This window comes from Miniopterus schreibersii, assembly GCF_964146895.1.
Source record: "Miniopterus schreibersii genome assembly, chromosome: 22".
NCBI lineage: Eukaryota > Metazoa > Chordata > Mammalia > Chiroptera > Miniopteridae > Miniopterus > Miniopterus schreibersii.
In genome coordinates, this window is record NC_138124.1 from 11,413,895 (window position 1) to 11,424,161 (window position 10,267).

Sequence of the window (10,267 nt, forward strand, 5' to 3'; positions counted from 1 at the left end):
AGAGGGATAGAGGGAAGGAGGGAAGGAGGGCAGGAGGGAAGAAAGGAAGGAGGGAAGCAGGGAGACAGGGAGGGAGAAAAGACAGAGAGAAACATCAACGTGAGAGAAACACATCGACTGGTTGCCTCCCACACACACCCTAGCCAGGACCAGGGACCAAACCTGCAACCCAGGTACATGCCCTTGACCGGGAAATGAACCCATGGCCCTTCATTCCACAGGCCGATGCTCTAAGCACCGAGGCACACCGGCTAGGTAAGGATTTTTTTTATGTCTGATCTTATTTGTTACTCTTAGGAAAATTTCGTTTCTCCCGGGACTCAGACTCAGAGGTAGATGCTCTCAGGGAGGACGGCCTGTGTCTCCCGGCGATCTGTTCCTGGCGGTTTTCTTCAGCCTCCTTCATTCTCTCAGCCAACAGGCCGGCGTATCCTGCATCCCCTTCCTTATTTTTCTAGGTGCGCTGCTTCTCCGCAGCAGTATGACGTTTGTGTTGCAGGACACAGGAACTAACAAAATGCTGACTCTTGGGTGCTTTGGTCTGAGGTTTCTCACCTTCTTTGTCTAGGGGCTTTCTCACAATGTACTGGCGGGTGTTATCTTCTTTAGAGAGACTGAAAAGTTTGTGGATTCTGATACCTCTTTCGGGCCCCAGGCAACGAGACACAGTAGTATCAGTGACACCAGGATTACCCTTCTCTCTTTTTCACCATGATCCCTGAGACTGGCGTGCCCACAACGCCACCCCAGGCAAATCTACGCCCTCTCGTCCTCCTCAGTCTGTAACAGGAACACCCCTTACTCAGGGGCAGGCGGACACACCATGGGCCAAGACGCCCCGCTCCATGGGGAAACCTTGTGTTGTTCCCACCACTGATTCGAACAACGTAACCCTTCCAACTCTTCCCCCAGCAACTTCTGTGGCCCTATGCTTCTCATAAAAGAGACAGAGTCTGCATTCATCATCCACTTCAGGGAGTTCCTGGCAGCCAGGAGCCAGGAAAGAGATGTTCAGCTCCATCCTGAAGCAGCCGACCACCCCTGAAGTGCCACGAGCAAGAGGAGACAGAGAAATGTAAACAAGCTACATAAATTGCAATGAACTCCGACTTCATTCCATGAGTATTGCCAAATACCTATTAGGTTTCACACAGCTCCTATGGCATGAAGGTGATCGTTCCACACACTCTGCCACTGTGAGAGTCACAATCCTTGGTGGGAGACGGAAGCAAAGCACCAACTATGGAGCAGTGTCATCAGCCCTGTGACAGAGAAGGGATGGCATCCCGAGGAGGCAAGGAGGGAAGGGAAGTCAAAGAAGGCTTCCTGGAGGAATGAAAGCAGAGCTAAGAAGGAATGGATGAGTAGGAGTCAGCCTAGTGATGGCGGCAAGTCATTCCTGGCAAAGAAGTCCCTGTGAGCAAAGGCACTGAAATAGCTCGGTGGGTGCTGAGGAAGCAAAAGCAGTTTGGTATTATGGGGACATCAAGTCTAGAGCAGACTGTGGCCATGAAGGCCCTTGGGTGCCCCTTTACAAGTCCTGGGATTTCATCAAGTTGGTGACAGGAACCCACTTTCGTCCCCTGGCCTCTGGCCCTAAACCCTTTGGTTTTCCTCCTTTATATTTTTCTCTTTTCCAATATTTCTATAATGAGCCTTATTAACTTTACTTTAATCAGAAAAGATAAATGTTAACAGGAAAATAATAGCTGCATAAGAAGTATCTTCCTTCCCTTGATGAGGAATTTCTCTCCCCATCTTCAGATGCTGTCTATCTCTTCCTGGCTCCTTTTTCCAAAACCTGCCCTCAGAAACACTGTGGTTGAGTCATGACAAAAGGCCTGGCCTCACTGTACTCAGGGCTCATCCACTCCGAGACATGAGCCTTATGCCACAGAACGTACCTGACAGTGGTGTTTCAGAGGTGAGCCTACCCAGTCGGATGGAGAGCTGCCTTTCCCAGTGTGGAGAAGGGACCCACCCTGACACCCCTGAACACACCCTGTGTCAACGGCTGCAAATCCACTCCCGGCCGGCGCCCCCAGCCCACCAGCCCACCTCCAGCCATATGTTCCTCTGAGAGGTTCACACATCCCTCTTACATGGGCGTTTATTTTCAAGGAATTGGAGGTGTCATCACAGTTTCTCTGTCATCCCTCCTCCACGCCGGCTGCCCTCCTCCCACAAAACAGCATGTCGGTACCAGGTAGAAGCAACCACTTGCCCCTGGGGTACAAACCCCACCACCTCTGACCACAGGCACAGGGTGTCGGCTACAGTCTTAGGACCTGCACAGCCTTGCCCACCGCCTTGCCCTGTGACTGGTCTCTGGGCTTCTTGACATGCCCCCCAGAAAGACAGGTCTGCTCACACTGCCCTTTGCTCAATGAGGAGCCGGAGCCCCAAGCCTTGCTGCTGGTCACGTGACTTTGCTGTCACCTCCTCTCACTTCCCTGGGGGCTGAAAGGACGTTTCAAGGACACAGCCATAAACCACAAAAATGAATACATGGAATTCCTACAACTCACGTAGCAAAAAAAAAACACACCACAAAACCCCCAATAACCCAATTAAAAAATGGGCAAAGAACCTGAATAGACACTTCTCCATAGAGGACATACAGATGGCCAACAGACATACGAAAAGGTGCTCAGCGTCACTAATCAGAGGGATGCAAGTTGAAACCGCCATGATATATCGCCTCACACACATAAGGATGGCCTTTTTTTTTTTAAGGTCTGGCCGGTGTGGCTCAGTGGTTGACTGTGGGCCCATGAACCAGGAGGTCACAGTTCAATTCTCAGTGAGGGCACATGCCCAGGTTGCCAGCTCATCCCCTGCAGGGCAAATGCAGGAGGCAGCTGATCAATGTTTCCCTTTCATCACTGATGTTTCTCTCCCCCCCCTTCTCTCTCTCTCCATCTCCCTTCCTCTCTCTGAAATCAATAAAAACATTTTTTTTAAAAAAAGAAAAAGAAATGACTACTGAGTTGATGGGTGGATGGATGCACAAATGAAGCGCTGAAAGCAAGCACCACTTCCCCTCTCTCACTCCCACTGCACAAAGGCCCCAAACATGGCCCTCAGAGAAGAGCCATCTCTGCTATGAAATGTCTGTGACCATCAGTGTGACAAACCCCGGGACAGGACTGACTACAGCAAACTGTTTTACCAGACCATCCAGAGACAAAGCTTCCCAAGCCCACTCCCTAGCGCCTGATGCCACATGGCATCGCTTGCTGCTTGTGTTTTGTTTTTTTTTCTTTCACAGGCTCAGCTGTTTTCTACAATAGGCTGGGCAGGGTGTTCCAAATGAGGGGCATGAGGTTAGAAGTGGGGGTCACTCCACCTTCCTGCCCTGGAGGAAAACACCTCAACTTTATACATACCATGTTGCCAGCAGGAAGAGGGTTTCATCGGAGCACAAGCTGAACGACGTTTCTGGCACATGTAAGCTGAGAGTGTGGTACGCGGGGAACCTACTCACGGAATGGAGGCGGCGCTTCCCCATCCGTGTGCCCGGGCCCTTGGACAGGCAGGGAGCCTCAGCAATGTACGTGTTATGTACCACAGTGTATGTATCATTGAAGCTCTACAGATACATCACCTAAAATACACTTTTAGGTACACATTATTTGACCTGCATCTTCCCACTTCCAATACAGCACATTTCTTATGGGCCAGTTCTACCCAAAAGCAACATCATCCTCTTGTTACAGAATAAAGCAGATCCAGAGAGGCTGAGCAACTTGTCTGAGGCCTCACAGCTTGTGAAATTAGATCCCAGAGACGTCTGTCTCCATCCGATTCCTCCTTCGTCATCCTAAGTGCACATACACGGGAGTGGTACAGCCTTCAGCACCTCTCACAGAGATTCTAAGTAACAAAGGGCCTTCAAAACAATTACTGTTCATTAGCCCAGAAACCAAAGGGCATGCTAGTCGGGAGGCAGAACAACGGTAGAGATGCTGACCAAGCTCAGCTTATCTTTCATGGGCACCCTGTTCAAAAATGCTCCCCTGAGGTTCCCACTGGTGCTGATGAACAAGATGGCCACTGTCACTGTGACTTTTTCTGGTTACCAGGCTCCCTGGCTCTGTAGGGCTGAGGAAAGAGCACAGGATCCATTCAGGGATATTAACTGTCGAACTGCCCCATGACTGGAATTGTCTAAGAGCTATGTATTCAGAGGTAAGAAGGCGTCCCGCCCTGAAGCTCACCTCCTCCAATTTGTGCAGACAAATAAACACCTGACTTATCCTGGGGGGAAGCTAGTGTTGCAGAGATTTGGCATCATCCAAAGGTGGCATAGTCACAGGCAGGGAAGCCTTCTCAGGCACAGGCTTATTTAACCAGAGGCCTGGCTAAGCAGCTCACTGTCATCTGGGCGGGAACAGACACTTCCGTGAGCTTTAGTTTCCTCACTGGTAAAGTAGTTTAAGATGGACTAAAGCAAAATACGTGCAAGCAATCTGTGAACTGTAAAGTCACAGATGTTGCTGCCTCCCCTGAGTATCAGAGATCATGAAAAAAGGAGGGGTCCCTCACCCAGGTCACCCAGAGGTTGCATGGGGTGAGGTGGGGAGGCCGGAGGGGCCTGGGATCTGAGCGGCTCAGATCTCCATCCAGGATGAAGGCATTTCCTGCAGCTGGTTTGGCTGTGCCTGGCTCCCTCTATGAGACACTGTGCTCTTTCTGCATCCATAAAAATGAAGACATTCTCCTCCAGGGGGTTCATCTGGCCCTGCCCAGGCCCCCTCCTCCTCTCTACTCTAACCCGGGCAGCTCTGTGTGCTCCAGACGAGCCTGCATTCCCCTTAATGCCCTGGAATTGCTTACTGAAAATGAAATCCGCTGCCTCAGGGCTTTCCAGCTAGAAGTAAGCCTTCCTTTGGTGGGCAATCAGGCAGCAGCCAGAGCGGAAAGGGGATAGGGGAGGCCTACATGCCTCACTGGGTCTCTGCAGACAGTGCACCCTGAGGCCCCCTCCCCCCTGACCCCCAGGACAGTTGTGCAGGGACAGGAAGGGCTCATGAGGAAACTGAGAGTGAGCATAGCACTGAATTTGTCTGGGTCCACACATGGGTTTAAACCAGACGTTTCACTACCTGTGGCTGAGGTCACCTTTGACAACGGCTGGGAGATGGGTCAGTGCAGACTCTGGGTGTGGACAGCGAATGTGTCCAAGGAGTGGGACACATATGTCCACAGGTCTGCTCCTCTCCTTGGGGATGTAACTCATGAGTCTGACTTTCTCACGGCTGTGTCCCGTGGAGGGTGGGCTGTGCGCACAGGTCTGTGAGGCTTCTATTCAAAGACATGTCTTGTTAAACCCCCCTGTCCCCAAGTGCCCTGCCAGTCCCTGCAGGCTGAGCAGTAGGAGAGGGTGGACCTTGGGCCTGGAAAAGCTGCACTTGATCCTTCCACTTTACAGCCATGTGTCCCTTGGGCCCGTGACCAACCCTGGATTAAGTGTCCTCGTCTGAAAAACATGTGTGACCCTAACACCTGCCTCCCAGGACTGTGTGGAGGCCAACAGATGTTTTGTAGGTGAAAAGGTCCATCCCACGACGCATCTGTAATTGGGGTGGACAGTGCCAGGTACTCAGGTACTGCTGGGAGCAGTGCATGAGGAAGCACGTCCCCCTTGAGGCCTGACAGCCCTGGGCTCACACTCTGGCTCTGTCACCCACTGTGTGAGTTGGCCTATTGATGAGCCTCTCTGGGTCCCAGCGTCCTAGCTATAAACTGCAGATGATACAAGTGGTATACTCAGCTCAGACGGTGGGTGTGATCATTTAATGACATAATTCAAAAACAAATTAAAAGTCAGTCCTAAATAAATGTGAGCTATACTCCTAATCATTAACATTCCTTTTTTTTCTGCCAATCCTCACTGAGGACGTTTATTCATTTTTTAGAGAGAGGGGAAGGAAGAGAGAGAGAAAGAAAAGAAACATCGGTGGGAAAGAGAAACATTGATCGGCTGCCTCCCACATGCACCCCGACTGGGGCTGGGGATCAAACCTGCAACCCAGGCATGTGCTCTTAACCTGGAATTGAACCCTTGACATTTGGTACATAAAATGATGCTCCAACCAACTGAGCCACACTGGCCAGGGAAATCATTAATATTCTTATAATGCAAAGGGTAATAATACAAGGTGTTTTTCTATCTTTCCACATGCGTGTCTTTAGACAGATCCAAAAACAAAACAAAACCACTTAAAAACATGCTAGAGCTGCACGAAGAGTTACGAGAAAGTGTGAAAATAAAGTACAACCTTTGAGGAACTGACTACAAAGATACATGCCCTGTCTGTTATCATCCTGAGCCCAACAGTGTCATCTTGCCAGGTGGCCACCAAGTAGGCTGGGCACCGTCGGACACACTGGAGGATGAGGGCTCTCCCCCACTGCCCCGTGTCCCATTGCCCCTCCACTTTCCAGACAGCCTTCCCCAGCCTGGAGTCAGTCTGTCTCTCAGAGGTGGCTGGGTCTCTGGGCTGAGACTCTGCCCCTCCTGGCAGCCGCTGCCTGTCTATCCTGAGTCCTCCTGAGCCCTCTCCACACCCTGGACTGGGAATGGAAACCCCATGTTTGAGCTCCCTTGAGCAACTGCAACCTTGTGAAGGAATGAGGGAACTCAGCCACCTCTTAGAGAAGGAAGGGCTCTGAGCAGACATTGCTCACCCATGGCCCCCAGGTTCCACTTAACATAAAAGGAAACTGAGGCACAGTAAAGGTTTAAGACTTACCTAGAGTCATAACAGGAGTGAGGACTACAAATGCACTCGGATGCCCAGATTCCTCAGGGGGCATTATAGTTGTACATTGAGGTCCCCTGGGCACAGTGACAGGGCCACCCTGAGACCAATGCAGTCAGCATCTCTGGAGGTGAGACCCAGGCATCCCTATGGGGTAGCCACAGCTACTCATGACCACAGTAGAGCAAGGAAACCCCCACACGAACAGTACAAGTCAAGGCTCGCATTCTTTCTGCACTGTTCCCGGCCTACGATTCTGGAGATGCTGACGCATGGGCTGTAAGTGCACATCACTCAAAATGCCCAGGTGGATCCAACGTGCAGCTAAGGCAGACAGCCACTGTTTGCATGTAGTTTTAAAAAATATGTTTTTATTAATTTTTTAGAATGAAAGGGAGAGAAATAGAGAGAAACTAGCAACGTGGATGAGAGAGAAACATCATCGATACGTGGATGAGAGAAAAACATCATCGATCAGCTATCTCCTGCACACCCCCTACTGGAGATTGAGCCTGAAACCCAGGCATGTCCCCTGAATGGGAATCGAACTGGTAACCTCTTGGTTCACGGATGGCCACTCAATCACTGAGCCACACCAGCTAGGTTTTGCATGTAGCATTTTAATTTACCTTTAAATCTCTCTTTGTATCTGCCCGGTTGATATTCAGTCCGTGGCCTGCTAATCCGTGTTCACGTTCTAGAAAGTGGAAGCATTTGTAGTTACAGGGACTTGAGCCTGTGATTCTGTTCCTTGTGCAGACATGCAGTTAGACTTGCTTATGTGTAACTATTTCTGCCATCGGCCTATTGAACAGGAAGGTATTGAGTTTGCTGTCGTCGAGTATGAGTGTCAAGGATCGTTCTGAATCAACAACACAGTAAACAATCATCTTTAACAACAGAAAGGATAGAAGTTCATTTAGTGCCCTGAGACGCTGTCCTCATCTGTGGTCCCTATATCCTAAGTTTAGTGACTTATCCATCCATCATTTGCTGAGGAAAATGTCCGGGATTAAACTTCCACTTGAATCAGATAGAAATTCCTGTTTGTTTGGTTTTTTTAAAATAAGATTGCCAAAAATTTCAAAGCCCTTTAGCCTCTTGAATCACCTCCTAACTATGATAAGGAAGCCTCAAGAATAAGCCCTGCCCCCAACCACCCCAACTCTATCCTGGCGGAGACCCTAAACCGTCACAGAGAGAATTTTTTTTAAGTGTTTTAATTGGTTTCGAGAGAGGAAGGCAGAGGGAGACAGAGATAGAAACATCAATGAGAGAGGAACATCAACATCACTCAACTACTGAGCCATACCAGCTGGGTGCAAAGAGAATTTTGAATAAGCAAAGTGAAGACCCCACTGAGCACAAAATCCAAAGGCAGCTCCAACATCCTCTGGCAGGGAGCACAGACCAGGGCCCCTGAAACCCACCTGCGGGGCCGCCTCCTCAAGTCCATAGCAGGAGCGCCAGGTCTCCCCGATATGCAGGTGACCCTCAGGGCTCCGGGGGGCTGTGAGCGTCAGTCACCTACCCTTATCAGTTCTCCGTCCAACACTCAGAGTCACAAAGCTGGCTGGAAAAGTGATAAGGGGATGTGACTGGCCGGCCAGGAAGCTTTGATGAACCTTTGCAGGATGAGATGAAAACTGACATTTGATTTCCCAGCAAAAATGTCCACTTGACCTTCTCTGCAAACCCCCACCTCAGCCCAAAGCCTCTTGTGTCCTTCCACTGGCTCTGGCCTCTTCCCGAGTCTCTCCTTTTGACATTGATGTTTCTGGACACAGAAATTGAGGCATGCAGCTCTGAATAGCTATGGAATGTAGTGGATTCTTTGCATTTTTTAAAATCAATTTAAAATTTAAATTCATTAAAATTTTACAATTCATAAATATACCAGAATTAGCAAAGTCTTTACCCAACCGCTCCTCCTGGTCTGAGGCTAGATTCTCGGCCCGTTCTGCTCCCAGCTCTGCTTCTGAGCCCACGCCTGCCTGCACGCCATTCATAAAGTCTCCAGGCAAGCCTCCGCCCCCAGCGGGGATTGGTCCTGCACACGTGCTGGCCCCAGGCCAGGACCCAGCAGCTGTAAGTCTGCCTGAGTTTGATGTGCCCACTGTGCTATGTGGCCAGGGTGGAGCTGGGGTGTGAGGTGAGTGACCTCTCCAGCACCCAGGCCCCTGCCCCATCACTCGGGTTCTTCCCTTTTGACCACTGACCTACACAGAGTCTATGGAGAGCAAAACCGGTTGATGTGGCTTCAACTGCGGAAGCCTTAACACAACTCTATATGAGTTTGTGACCAAAGAATTGCCCCACCCCCACCCCAGAGTTCAGGAATGTGTTTCCAAGGAGGAGTGCATCAACTTTGGGTCCCATCTGCCTGCCACTCACTGCCTGGCTGTGTGACCTTTGGGAAATTACCAGACCTCTCTGAGCCTTGGTCCCTGATCATAGCACCTAACTCCCAGGGTTGTTGTCAGAATCAAATGAGAAAAGGGATGGAAGGTGCTTATGCTTAGACCTGGTTCAAATCCCACATCAGCTACTTTCTGGTTCCATAAGCTTCAGTAGGTCTCTTAAACTCTCTTTTAAAAAAAAATATGTTTTTATTGATTTCAGGGAGAGGGAGAGAGAGAGAAATATCATGATGAGAGAAGTCATTGATGGCTGTCCCCTGCACGTCCCCTACTGAGGACTGAGCCTGCAACTCGACAGGAAATTGAACCAGCGATCTCCTCATGCATGGGAGGATGCTCAACTGAGCCACACCAGCTGGGCTAAAGTCTTTAATCTTAGCTGCTTCTTCTGCAACATGGGGATTATAACAGCTACCTCAAAGAGTTGTTCTGAAGATTGAAACAGATGCATAGTGTATCGTTAGGACAACGGCCTTTGTAGGTAACTGGTTTGGATTTGAATCCTGACTTGGTCATCTCCTGGCTCCGTGTGTTACTCTACCCCTCTCAGGGCCTCACCTTCCACATCTGCAGAGCAGCTGTGACCATCCTGAGGATCCGACCTCATGGGATTGTGACAGAAGTGAGCTGAGAAAAGCCCTCAGCACAGAGAATTCAATGTGTGGGGCTGACATGGTTAACAAGATAACATAATCATGGCAGTGACCCAGGAGGTGTCCTGGTCAAGGGCACATACCTGGGTTGCAGGTTCCCCGCCCCAGTGGGGGCAGGTATAGGAGGCAACCAGTTGGTGTGGCTCTCTCACATTGATGTTTCTTCTCTCTTCTCTCTCTCCCCCTCGCCCCACTCCCATTCTCTCTAGAATCGGTGGGAAAAATATCCTTTGGTGAGGATTAACAAGGCCCAGTCAGCACCTCTCAGGGAACTAGACTGTGACAGAGAAAAATGCCATGTTTCACTTCATTTTTCATGGACACAACTGCCCTACTGCACAGTTCCTACAGTCCCCTCTACCCCACCTGGGCCTCCGTTTCTGTGAACACTAACCAGAGCCTGGAAACGAGACAGGTGCTCTAGAAC

At 50.1% G+C, this 10,267-nt stretch overlaps 1 pseudogene across 1 annotated transcript; it reads right to left on the reverse strand.

Moving 5' to 3' along the window:
* Positions 1–280: 280 nt before the first annotated feature.
* LOC308550589 (small ribosomal subunit protein eS6 pseudogene) lies at positions 281–1,021 on the reverse strand (annotated as a pseudogene). The gene has a single exon. The product of its transcript is annotated as a small ribosomal subunit protein eS6 pseudogene (transcript).
* Positions 1,022–10,267: the final 9,246 nt, after the last annotated feature.